A 14,801-nucleotide genomic window follows, 5' to 3' on the forward strand; every position below is an offset into this window, starting at 1 on the left:
TCACATTTATTTGCGGTTTGTTCTTATCGTTTTTGAATCGATGAGTTTTGTATGAACGTTTGGTTTGAAAGCATAATATAAATTTTAGAGAAATGATTCCAGCAAATCGGACGGAAGCATAGAAGAGATTTGTGTCGGGGAGTGAAAGTAATAATAAGTATATACAAAATATTATAGAATAGGTAAGTTTTGTAATTTGAGAATTTGCGCGGGATCATTGAGCAAATTACAATTTCGTCAGTTTAATATGATCAATACCTATATGATGCAAAAGCTCGAAAAGAGCCATTAGAAGCGATTGAATCTTGTCAACTCGTATACTTATCGTGTACCATTATTCGAGAGGAATGATTTCGTCGAATTGAATAAAATTTACGCAGATGCGGACTTGTGATTTTTGTGAGTAATCTTTGATTTTACGCAAATCTGAATCGATGTTCAATTAATCACTACAATCGAGAAAGCACGATTATAGCACGTGCAAAAACAGACGAAAATATATTTTTCTATATACAATCTCCATTTATCATTATCAAATTGCAAGCTTTAAAATAGACGAGGATATACCGTATAATTTAAATACCGTTATAGACCATTTGACTATTGAGTACAGGGTCGGCGCGATGCGGCGGCTCTCGGGATGGCGATCAAAGAAATGACTGTCAAGAAGCGCGCGCGCGCAAAAGACGGCTCGAGAAAGATCGAGATTATGAATCGTTTGAGATATAAGAAAATAAGGCTAGTTGAAATGAGAAGCTGGACTCCTCTTGAATCGAATCCACGCGGAGAAAATAGCAAAGATACATGGACGTGTTCGTTTTCGATAATGTTCTCTTCATCATCTGTAAATGCGTAAATGCTATAAGCTAAACTACGAAATTTTTCATGAAAATTCAATAAAAGATTGGCGATTGAAAATGAAGAGATTTATGCACTGAGAAAAAAATTTTCTTAATTTTAATAAATATATTTACTAAAATTAAATTTACTTCATTTAAGTAAATAGTATATAATAAATAAAAGTAAAATTTTTTTCTTAATTATAGTAAACCATAGCATTAAAATGAAAAAATGACCTCTTGTTGAAAAATTTACTTGAATCTAAATCATTTTAATACATTACAGTACAATATTTATTGAAATATAATAAACGAATTTTTAAAATATTAAATCCGGATTTTTTAATTTTAAGAAAATGTTTTAGTAAATATTAATGTTTTAGTAAATATTTGTTGAAATTTAATTTTTTAAATTACATAATTAATAAATAGTTTATTTAAAAAAAAATATTTTTTAAAAACGATTTGTTATATTTGAGGAAATGTATACTTGAATAAAGATAATATACTCGATAAAAACAAAAAGAATTTTTTATTTATAAAAAATACATTTTTTAATTTTGAAAAGTATTTTTTATTATCAAATTTATTTTTCTTCTATTTAAATTTTTTTCTGCATATTTTTCTTACAAGTCTTAATGATTCTGTTTAGTAAAGAAAGTAACTCAACGAGCATTTACTGATTATTATCTCGGATGGAGTATATAATATAAGATATATAAGATGTACGACATAAATGCATCATATGAAACACAACATAATTTATTATTTATCTATAGTGTTCATTGAGAGACCCAATTCTTCTAAAGATTCTAATTTCTGTTCTTAATATCTAATATTCTTTTTTGTATTCAAGATCTAAGATACTCTTAAAATAAGAATATCTAATCTTATATTCAGAATCGTCTATGTACTTTTTGTACACGAGATACAGAAACATTTGCCGCGCGCCAGCGCGTGACAGTGTCGCGGTAGTCAATCAATTTACTGCTTTTCTATAACCGCGCGCGTGATACTACTTTTGTTTTCTTGTTTCATAATTTCGCATTATTCCGCCATAAGTACCGGATACGTTCGCAGTGATCTCTTTAACAGTGATTAGATTATTGTGCCATCAAAGTATGAAATTTTCTCAAGTAAGTGTACATTATTTATAATAATCACAGCAAACATGATATTTGTAAAATTGTATTCAGATTATCGAGCTTAATATGAGCAGTTTGACAAGCATTTCAGTGAATATTTCTTTATTTTTTATTAAGCTGTGTAACATACTTGCGCAAATGTAATTCGAAGAAGTTTGAGGTTTGATTTAATAATCTGGATGCACATTAAGAATATACTTGATTAATATATAACAACAAAATAACAATATATACAACAAAAAAAAGATCAGCTATATATACATAGGCATTCATAGTCCTTGCTTATACTATTTTCTCTTATAAGACGTCATATAAATCACAGAGTCGTATTAACATTTTAAGATATATTTAAGATGGTCTTAATAAGGAACTATGAATACGACCAAATTAAAATTAAATTAAAATTAAAAATCGTACACGGAAAAAACACTTTTGCTGGCAAATCTAAAAATTTGGCTAGACACAGAATCTGAAAACGATTTTATTGAAACCTTCAAAATTATTATATACGATGTTCAAATTGATTGTTAGAAGATCAAACATTTTTGTAATATTGTCATCATATTTAAGTGTTCTACAAAATAATTTTGAGCCAACAAAATTATTTTCAGATCTGTATCTGGTTAAATTTTTAGATTTGCCAGCAAAAGTGTTTTTTCCGTATAATTTTAATTATAATTGCTAAGATATAAATGATACATATGCCCTACCAATCTTCTTTTTGCTTTTGTATGTATACCAGGTGTATGCATAAGTTTTTTCCGGTTTTTTAGTAAAAAAAGACACGTAATTTTCAAGGGAAATTAATTTTTTTTTTTATTCAAAATATTAGCTATCGGCTTCTACACATTTCGCCCATCTTTCAGGTAATTTATGAATACCATGCCAGAAAAACTGCTTGTCTTTTGCGGCAAACCATTCGTCGAGCCATTTTCTAACTTCCTCGAAATTCCCCAAAGCAGCTGAAGTGCTGCTCTGCGAGCGCGTGCCCCATTGATGCGAAGAGATGATAGTCAGATGGCGCCAGGTCTGGGAAGTACGGCGGGTGCGGAAGATGTCCCATCCAAGCGATTTCAAGGTGTCTTTCACTGGTTTTGCTGTGTGAGACGGCGCATTGTCGTGTAACAAAATCACTTTGTCTTCTGGCCCATTCCGGTCGTCTTTCGATTAATGCGTGGTTTAAATTAATCATTTGTTGGCGATAGCGTTGTGTATTAACGGTTTCGCCGGTTTCAAGAATTCATAATACACAATACCGCTCTGGTCCCACCAGAGCATGGTCTTCTTGCCGAAGCGATTTGGCCTTGGTGTTGATGGACTGGCTTCGCCAGATGAAAGCCACGATTTTTTCCGCTTCGGGTTTTCAAAATAAATCCATTTTTCGTCACCCGTCACAATTCGATACAAAAATGATTTCCTTTCGTAGTGTTGAAGCAGCATTTCACAAGTGACTTTGCGATTTTCCATTTGACGTTCATTCAAATCGTGTGGGACCCATTTACCAAGTTTATTGATCTTTCCCATTTGCTCGTAAACGTCTGCTGATTGTTTCTTGTAATACATGTAATGCTTCTGCTAATTGCCGTTGAGTTTGAGTTGGGTCATCATCCAATAATTCCTGCACTCGTCTTCGCATTTTTGTGGTCTACCAGAGCTCACTGTCTTTCACATTGAAATCACCACTTTTAAATTGTCGAAACCATGTCTCACATGTTCTAATCGATGGAGCGTGTTCACCATATGTTTCTACCAGCAAACGATGACTTTCAACAGCCTTTTTTTTTTGATTAAATAAAAAAAGCAATGCGTGCCGCAAATGGTCTTTTTCAGGCACAAAACTCGACATGATCACTGAACGATAAAACAAAGACGCTAGTTTTTGGCGGACTCAACCTGTGTGTGTTTGTAGTTTTAAATGTCAGACGAACAAAATGATGTATGTGTCAAATTAATACGCTGCGTACTTTTCGCTGGCGACATCTCTTAGTTAAACCGGAAAAAACTTATGCATACACCTGGTAGACTTAAATGAAATCGTATATTATTATTTGCATTGCTTTTTTACAGCTTTTCACGTATTTCTTCTTCAGGACATATTTTGTATCACAAGATATATTTTTTTTCAACGGTATATATATTTCAAGAGACTAAATATTTTATGGAAACATGCAGATATTTTGCAACAATTCGGCTTAAACGGTTAATGTGTTCAAAAGTAAATAATTAAATTAACTTTATAAATATTTTACGTATCATATTCTTCATAAATATACATCTACAGGCAGGCATTCATATACTAAAATATTCTATAATTAATATTCTAAAATTATTTTATTTTTTAATTGAAAAACTTGTGAATATTAATTTCTTTAATTTTATTTTAATTGAAGAAAACGGATCAAAATGGAGTTAATGAAAGACTTAGATGAAAATTTAATTGCTGAACTCATTCCAGAAGTGGGTCCATATAATTTTTATGGCATATTGGAAAACAAACTTTTCAAAAAAGGAAGGACAAAGTCAGTCCTTTTCAAGTATAAGTTCAGATGCAGAATGTGGGTTGCCTTAACAAATGTTTCATTTATACTAGTGTTTGGTTTGAAACTAACTGGTTTGGTTTGAACTAGTGTTTGGTGTTTGATTCTTTAATTGAAATTTATAGTATTACTGCAAAATATTTAAAAAATTATCCCATTTAGTTCTTTTATTTATTATATTTATTTTATTTATTATCTTTTATTTATAAAATATCTGTCAGTAATATATATTTTTTATTTTATCATTTATTTTTCTTTTTTTTAATATAATTATTTATATTAATCTGACCTGAGCTATTATTGAGTTTAATAAAAATAGGAAGCAAATATTTCTTGTATATTATTGATTAAAAAAAACAATACATTCTTGCTTAAAAAATATTCTTAAATAATCATAATTTTATTAAATTAATATATTAATATTATTAGAGAAATGATATTTATAATATATGAATTTGAATTATTGGAAATTAAACATAATATTATGATCCTTTACATATGACAATATTTCATGATAAGTATTCTACTCGTTTCTGACTATCACAATAACTTATAATTACAATTAATTATGATAAATTAAAAAAGTTTACTTTTATTATTATATATTTTAATATAACATATGATGTGTTGAAAAATATATTTCTTTCAGTATTCGGTATTCAGTATATTATTAATACATTCAACTCTTAAAAAAAAATTGTAAAAAGGTCTGAGGTTAGACTTATTAAGCTACTAAAAATATATAATAAATGTATAATATTTATTTTTTTTTTGTGTTTTTATTAAATTGTGAAATTGATAAGGTCACAAAAATTCAAATAATATAAAAAAATATAGTAAATTCTAAACAGAACAACAGTATCAAATCATTTTTTTAATATAAAATATTATAAATTTTGTATATTTTTTTAGAATATAAAAAATAGCCAATATTTTGTTAATAATAATAATGAAAAATTTCAAAATACAATAAAAGAGATAATAATGATGAGAAAGTATGCAAAAAAAATGTATCTGCTTCTCAAGATATGTTTTTATTAGAAACAATTCCCAACATTGATGATTTATTGCAACAATCAAAAACGGATAGAATAATTTTATGCAATTCTAAGACTAAACAACTAAGTGACTCAAGAAATAAATTGTAATATATATAATAATTGTGTAATATTATCACTTATGGAAGACCATAATATTATGTATGTATCCAATGTTTTTTTGTTGTAAATATTATTTTTTGCAAAATTTATTTATTAGCTACATATTAATTACATATTAATAATTATATAATATATCGTAATATATAATTTTTGCAGTATGACAAACGAAATAGCTAAAAGCATTTCAGAATGAATTGTTAAGATATTTCCTTCTGAAGCTGAAGGTACTTATTTTATAGAAGGAAAAAAAAAGATCTATACTCCAAATAAAAAAATTATGCAAAAGGCAACCTTTTGTCGTGTTGGCGTAATAGAAAATATATTTTGTCAAAATTAAAACAAAAATTGATACAAAAACCTAAAATTGATATTGATGATAATTTTTGCAATACTGATGGTAAGTAAATTAATAAAAAAGTACTTTTAAATGAATATTATGTAACTGTTATGTTTTTAGTAAGCAATGAAAATATTAAAAAAGCTTTGGATTGGTTAAAAGTTAATCAAGCATCTTGGGAAACAGTTTTGGAGAAATGGAGCTTAACTTCTAAGTATCGATTACAAATATTGATGAATTCATCTGATAAAATATTATGTAACATATTCGACGAATGGCCATTTTTAAAATATCCATATGGATATAAATTTTTAAAACTTGATTTTCATCAAATGCAATTAACAAATTTCTGTTTAACTTTAAAAAAATGGAATGAGTTTTTTAATACAGTCAAACAAAATATATAAGTTATGAGTGAAGTGAGAAAAATGATGATTTCTCAGATTTAATGGAAACATTTAGACATATCCGAAGGTAAAATTATTCATATTATACTATATTGCATTATATACAATATAAATGCTTTGTTATAATTTAACAATTTTTGGTTTGTTAAAGACTCTAAGTTAGCGATTGTAATATAACTTCTTTCATATTTGATACCCCCAAAACAAAAAGTTAAACAAAAAAGTCAAACTGAGAAACACTATAATAAAGCATCCATTGCTTTATCAAGAAATAGCATGATAAAATATGTAACTATTAGTATATTGATGTCTGAATTTTTATTTAAATATTTACATATGATTTTCATTGACTCAAAATTTGATTATATTATTATAGACTTGTGCTGATATTATAAAAATTCGTCAAGAAGTCAGTGATATAGCAAATGAAATACAAACATCTGTACAACCTTATATAATAATTGTGGGCTCAATTAAAAACGTAACCAACTCATATGTCACAATTAATGAAATCTTATATTTAACGGAATCTACATTAGAAGCTTTAGATGTTTGCTTTAAAGCTTTTCATGTATTAAAAATTAACTATCTTGATACTAGTAAGTATTTATGGATGCTTATACAGAAAGGATTGTACCAGTTTCATATACTGTGGGACATATATTCAAATACAAAACATATACTAAAAAGTTTACACCAATACAGTTTGAAATGGCTAAGTACATAATTGAAGTGAGTTACTATTTTTTTCCGAATAAAATTTTTATTTTATATATCAGACTAAAAGATTCGAAGAATTTTGAAGATTTTGTTTTTTGTTTATCATAGTATAGTATTTATATAAAATATATATATATATCTATACATGCATTTATTATATAGTGTATCATATATAAGTTTATGTTATATGTACATACATACATATATGATATACATATTATTCGTAAGTTGAATATTACATATTGATAAACTTTTTAAAAACAAAATTTTTTAAACTATCTCTTCTCTAAAGATTATATTACACTCAAAATATTATTAATATAATTATAAATTTTTATATCCAAAATGTTTAATTGTATGTTTTGTAAGTCATCTCTCACTTCGAACATTTGAAATGCCATATTAAACTTAAGCATATTAATCAATTATATTCAGAAAGTAAATATAATTTTTCGAATTGCATAAAATCATATACTGTTTATTCACTACTTCGACATATATATATACAGCCTATCATATTGAACCAGACAAAAAATATAAAACATATAATAAAGAATTCATTGTCATGTCTTTAAACAAATCGATGATTGCAACAACTTCTCAGAATGTAAATCTAGTAGATTATGCTACAAATTTAGAATCTAATAAATAAAAAAAAAAGACTATGACTTTTCTCTTGAAAATTTCAGTTCTGAAATATTAAATATAACATTATCTCTAATTACAAAATTATATTTTTTTGAAAATTTGAATAAAAAGAACATAAAATTGTTAATGAAATTTTTTATACTTATTTGTCAGACAGTTTTGAAATATTAGAAAAGAAAATTGGCAATACGAATAATATATGTAATTATTTAAGTATTATGAAAAATAGCTTTCAGAAATTTAAAACTGAGCATTACACTTTAAAATTTTTATCTGATATTCATTGTTTAATAAAACCGACAAAAATAAAAATTTATTCTTTTTTAATTCTAAAAAAGAAAAAGTTAAAAAAGCAATTGGTTATACATTATAAAACAATTGCTCTAGTTCCTATAAAATCTGTTTTGAAAAAGTTTCTGGAATTGCCTAATGTTTTCGCTAGTATTATAAAATATATTAATGAATGCAAAAATAATACTAACATACATTACTAACTTTGATTTATCATGGCGAAATATGGAATTCTACAGGATTAAAAAAGAATGAATTTGTTCTACCAAATTATAATATTAATAAGATTAAAAAAGAAGGACTCCTTTAATTAGAAAAAATAAATAAAAATAATAATAAGGGCAATGGGAGTCAAGCGCAGTAAATGAGGCGCAAATAATTATCCGTTAAATCGTATCTGTATTTTAAGTTCTTCTTACATTCCAGACGTTTCGATCCATTTTCGGATCATCTTCAGTAGATACATATATGATAAGAATGGTTTGAGATCATATTAGTTCATGACTTCTTCGCATCGATAAACGCAATAGTGCAATATCTCGAGGGCCTCTGTCCAAACAGCTCCAAATAAGAAGGGAAGGTGCGTCACGACAGGGCCCGACCACGAACCAGTCGTGAAAACTCGTAATTCTTTTGCGAAAAAATACCACCTCAGCCAGGAATCGAACCTGGATCTGCTGCCTACCGGGCAGGCATCTTATCCCTTCGACTACCGAGGTATGTGATGATATTTATCGCAAATAACATATTTAGAATAACATGTCAACAATACATATATATATATATATATATATATATATATATATATATATATATACGTATATTACAATATACATATATACATGTATTCTTTCGAATCCCCACGACCGGTACTCCAGAGAAATGATGGTCCTATTCTCTCGATGGATGCAGGTCGGACTGCAACGGCGACACCGTCCAACGCCATTGGCAAATTCCACAGCTGATGTAAAGACACTATATATAATCAATATCATTTGAATCGTTTATGATATATTCACGAAATAAAGTTTTTTAATGTGTCTAAAAATGAGAAGAACAAGGAACTGTTGGAGACTTACCTCGATATCGCCGATTATGACAATAACTTATACATAGAAGGAAATAAATACTGTATATTGCAATAGCATAGTCACAATTAGAAAGAAGTAAAAAAAGTAAAAGAAGTAAAAAAAAAATTGTTTAACAGAGATATAAGATAATAGTCGATTAGTAAAAAAGAAAAGAAGTAAACACGTCTTAACTGTTTCGAGTCAATTATTAAAATGTAAAAAGATAAATAACGAGGATAGAAAATCAAAAATTGTTATGGAGTGAATATGGTCACACGCTTACATATTGTTTATGACAGAAGTGTACATATGGCTAAGAAAATCCGTGTCTGTTTGCAAATTGATATCGTTTTTTTTTTGTAGTGTGATGTGTAGCATTTCTAGAATTAATCGTTTGTTACAATTTTTCTCCACATCCAGAACTTTCATGTTAGCCCAATCGAAATCATATTCTGTGTATATCCTGGTCAGTAATGACTGAATGTGAAGAGGTATTCCACCTTATGTGACTTCGATATTCATTGATTCTCGTTTTCAATTGTCTACTGGTCTGATCCACATAAGATGCATCGCAATCAGTGCACTGTAGCTTGTATTAGGTGTACAAAAAAGTTCTGAGCTTTTTTTTAAAATTCAATCTTCAAAAACAAACAAAAAAATATTAATCAGCGAAATGTTCCCTGTTTGCATCAAGGACCTTTTGCCATCTTTCGGGTAGCTTTCGGGTAGCGAATTCCTTGACGATAGAAGCTCACCGGCTTCGAAGCGATAAAATCATCAATGCATTTTCGTATCTTTTCAAATCTCACGAAATGTGTATCAGCCAAATGATGCTGCAGCGACCGGAATAGGTAGTAATCGGAAGGCGCCATGTCTGGGCTATATGCCGCGTGCGGGAGAAGTTTCCAGCCTAACGCAAAGATATGGTCCTGAGTCACTTTCGCAACATGTGGTCGAGCATTGTCATGAAGCAAGATCACTTTACGACGTCCTTGACTAGTAAATGATCTCTTTTCTTCTAATGCATCGCTCAAATTGGTCAATTGTTGGTAGCGGTCTGCCGTGATTGTTTCACCCGGTTGTAACAACTCGTAATACAACACACCTTTCCAATCCCATCAGATATAGAGCAAAACCTTTTTGGCGTGATGTTAGGCTTTGGCGTCGATGTCGAAGATTGACCAGGGTCAACCCATGGTTTTCTACGTTTAGGGTTATCATAAAGAGTCTACTTTTCATCGCCTGTAATGATTTTGTGCAGAAAATCTTTTTTCCGAAACTTTGAAAGCAAAGTGAGTGCAGTGTCACGCCGACGATTTTTGTTGTCTTCGGACAATTCATGCGGAATTCATCTGCCTTTCTTCTGAACCTTTCCCATCGTATGTAAACGTATGGAAATGGGTTGCTGCGTAACGCCAAGCTATTCTGCAAGCTCCTTTTCAGTTTGCGCAGAGTTTATATCCAGCAATGCTTGCAATTCGTCCGTTTCAATCTTTTGAGGGCGTCCAGCACGCGGTTCATCTTCAAGACTGAAATCTCCTTGGCGAAATTTTTGATACTATCTTTTACATGTAGTATGACTTACAGCGTTCTCTCCATATGCAACACAAATCATTGCAGTGGCTTCAGCAACATTTTTTTTCAGACGCGAAGTGAATGGAAAATCGAATATGCTTTTTTGTTATTGCCATCGTGAACACTATGATTGATTTTTGAGGTTATGTGCATCAAACATCAAACCGTATGGCATTTTAGAAGGTCAAATGTCAACGCTTTAAAACCGCAAAAGGGCGGGAAGATATAGATAAAATTTAAATTGTTATTTCGGTTGTATGAAATCTAAAGTTCAGAACTTTTTTATACATCTAATAAATAACATTTTTTTAATCCGAAAATGGAAGAGAATTTTTCTGTATCTTAATAAAATTGTTTAATTTATTGATACTGTAAATGACTAATTTGGTTTCTGTATCTTTTAATATATTTTTAAATTTTTCAGTGACATCTTTCACATAAAATAGAGTAAACCACAGGGTTTTGTTATTAACAATGTTGTGTCGTCGTCATTGTATTTTTTCTTACCATTATAAATTAAAAATTTGATTCTACTGTTAATTGTTTTAAAGATAAAATCCAATGGGTAATCATTTTGTAAGAGCGTTTTAATCATGAAATCAAAATTCTTCCCGCGAAATTGTGGATGTGAGAGATAAAAGATCCTGTCTACCATATCCATGACCGTACCCCTTTTCTGTGAGATGGGATGCTGAGACATAAAATTCAAGTATCTACCTGAGAATGTTGGTTTGTGGTATCAATCGAATATAATAGTATTATTTTCAATAAAAAGAGACGTATCTAAGAAGTTAATCTGGCTACCAATTTCCGAAGTAAATTATAATCTCGGGTGTATTGAATTAAACTTCCCCGCAATGTCATGAACATGATCATCTGGTACTACTATTAAAATATTGTCCACATATCTATAGAAAAAAGGTATACTAAAATCAAATGTCAAAAGCACTCCATTCTCTAAAATGCTTGCATTACTACATCAGCTATAATCGGAGAAAGTGGCGAGCCCATGGATCCGAAGTTCTGTTTATAAATCCGATCGTCAAAAATAAAAAAGGTGGATTCTAAAATTAACCGTACAGCACCCAAAAATTCATCCTTTGGTATTTTACAGTCTTTGGAGATAAAAACTCATCTGTTAGCTGAGCATTCAATCGCTAAATCAATCGGAATATTGGTAAATAAAGATACAACGTCTAACTTAATGAAAATTAATGAAAATTTATCTTCAATTCTGATATTCAATAATTTTTTAATCAATTCAAAACTGTTCTTTATGTAACTTTTACCCGTCGGAATCGATTTGGCGATGATCCTATTCAAGAATGCAACTAAATTGTAGAAAGGGCTGTCTATTGATGAAACTATTATTCGGAAAAGGCGATCCGGCTTATGAATCTTCGGAAATCCATAGGCTCTAGAAAATAGCGGCGTTGCAAAACAAGTGTTTATACAGTGAGGAAGATATAAATTCTGATTTTTTTCCATCTTGCAAGCAATTCTCTCAAATTGTTGATCATTCTTTTGATAGGATCTTTGTTAATTAAAGTGTAAGTATCCGCAATTGCAATATTTTTTGACGATTTTGAAATCAATAATCCGTTAGAATTGCGCAAATCGATTCATAAGTTAGATGCAGTTTATTTAAGTCTACTTAGTTTATCTCCTGAATATAATAGCAATCTAGATAATATTTTACTTATACAACTCCATAACTATCAAGATCACAAAAAGTTAAGAAATAAAATCTTTTCACACATTGTTGATCAAATAATTGACCTAAGTACTAATGGATTAACTATAAATGTTAATAAAGAGGAGGAAAATAAATAAAATCTTCCGTTTAATGTATATTGTTGGGATAATTTAAGTCTGAACACAATTCTTGGCTTTTCTTTAAAAAGGGATTTAATACTCAATACTATTGTCGAGTTTGTACAGTCACCAAAGAAGATGCATAAAGTTTTGTTAACGAAAAAAAGAAATATATAAGAACAAAATTGATTATTTTAACCGTGTTATAAATTCTAGGTTTGGAATAAAGGAAGAATGTATTTTTAACAAGATCCGTAATTATCATGTTTTGGAAAATTTATCTATAGATCCAATGCATGATTTACTAGAGGGTATTTGTAGATACGACCTTCTTAAAATATTAAATAATTTTATTTATATAGAATAATTTTTTACTTTGGAAATTTTCAATGAGAGACTATTACATTGTATTAATTCATTTCATGAGAATGTACCTCCACCATTTAATTCTGACTCAATTAAAACCAAAAAAATTATTATAACAGCTTCTGAAATGTATTATTTGATCAATAATTTGTGACATTGATGATTAGTGATTTTGTACCAGAAAAAAACTTAAATTGGCAGTTATTTTTATTTTTAAAAAAGATTGTAAATATATCATGTTCACGTTTCCTTATCTCTAATTGTATTGATTTACTTGCTCTTACTGTAAATATTTATCTTTATATAAAAAATTATTTAACATTGCATTTAAACCTCAACATCATAATCTATTACATTATGCAAGAATTATGAGAAAATATGGATCATTAATGTCATTTCGCTTTGCAAAACATCGACAATTAAAACATTATGCTAAAGTTATTACGTCACGGCCAAATCCTTCCTATACGCTTGTTCTCAAGCATCAATTAAAACTTTGTCATCGTTTTGTTTGCGGAAAAGAATTATCAAATCGTTTACAATATGATGCTAAAATAATCAAATTTACATTATCAGACTATCTTGATATAAAAAATGTTTTACATCCAGAAATAGTAACTTATAATGACTTACATACAGTATCATGAGCTATAATTAATGATACACGGTATGAAATTAATAATATTATATGTATAAATATTTACGACCGTTCATTTGGAAAAATTCGATATATTCTTTTGAACCAAAACAAAGAAATATTCTTTCTATTAGAAAAATTTTCTACTTTAAGTTTTAATCCACATAAACACGTGCGTACAAGATATTAGAACAAAATCAATCAATTTTTTTGTCTAAAATAAAAAAATTTAGATTACTATGTTTATTTTCAATATACTGAAAATTATATTTTCTGTGAAAATTTATTTGAGTTTTAAATATATTATTGATGGTATAATAAAAAATATCTTATATATTGTTACATTCCTTATTTCCATAAAATGTGCGGATTATTAAATATATTCGTTTGCACATGTTCTTTTCATTGAAGTTAAGGGTATATTAAATAATCATAATTACGAGTCGCTATTCATAGGCTGAGTAATCAATTATGGCTCAAATTAGGACTCAAAATGATAGTGTATAGTGTAAATATTGACCATTTATTATATTCTTATCGACAGATTATAGTAAAAATATGTTTTTCTTGATTTTTTTTATTGCAAACGCAATATCAGATGTTTATCATTTTCTATCATAACTGATTACGACGCGAGTTTCTGAATCATGAGTCGCATCATTTAATGCACTTTTAATTTTATCAGAAAAAATAATGTACAACCTATTGTTTAAATAAATGTATACAGACAATTCGAAATAACCTTTTGTCCTTAAAATGTCATATTATTAAATTAATTCTAAGATGACTTTTCCTTTTCCAAAATTTTATTCAAAGCTTACTTTTTGAATTATTAAAAGAAATAATAATTGCCGCATCATTGCGTAAACGCTCGCATTTGAAGATAAGTTGCGCTGCTCTTACCTTTCGTATTTAAACCCACGATACGACAACAATTTCTTTAATAATTAATAATTCAAAACTGAAACTTTGGACAAAATTTTGGAAAAGGAAAAATCATCTTAGAATTAAGTCAGGATATGACATTTTAAGAGCAAAAGATTGTTTTGATTGATTCTATATATTGATATAAGAGACTGATATAAGAGAACATTTGTCTAAAATAATTAAATAAATTATAATTAGTAGGAAATAGATTTTTTTATTAAAAAGAAGTCATTTAAATTTAAAAGAACTTTTCTTATTTGAAATATCTTTTTTTACATGAAGTTAATTCTGTTTGTAACATAATCAATTTTAGTTGATTTGAAGAGA

The 14,801-nt window shown here is 28.5% G+C and overlaps 2 pseudogenes across 1 annotated transcript; both read left to right on the forward strand.

Annotated features, from left to right (window-relative positions):
* Positions 1 to 5,838: 5,838 nt before the first annotated feature.
* On the forward strand, positions 5,839 to 6,917 carry LOC148938107 (uncharacterized; annotated as a pseudogene). Its single transcript, XR_016138493.1, has 2 exons — positions 5,839 to 6,078; positions 6,139 to 6,917. The product of XR_016138493.1 is annotated as an uncharacterized LOC148938107 (transcript).
* A 1,511-nt stretch (positions 6,918 to 8,428) lies between these two features.
* LOC148938108 (uncharacterized) lies at positions 8,429 to 14,649 on the forward strand (annotated as a pseudogene).
* The last annotated feature ends 152 nt before the right edge of the window (positions 14,650 to 14,801 follow it).

The sequence above is a fragment of the Pogonomyrmex barbatus genome, unplaced genomic scaffold (assembly GCF_055798465.1).
Source record: "Pogonomyrmex barbatus isolate J1 unplaced genomic scaffold, ASM5579846v1 scaffold1, whole genome shotgun sequence".
NCBI lineage: Eukaryota > Metazoa > Arthropoda > Insecta > Hymenoptera > Formicidae > Pogonomyrmex > Pogonomyrmex barbatus.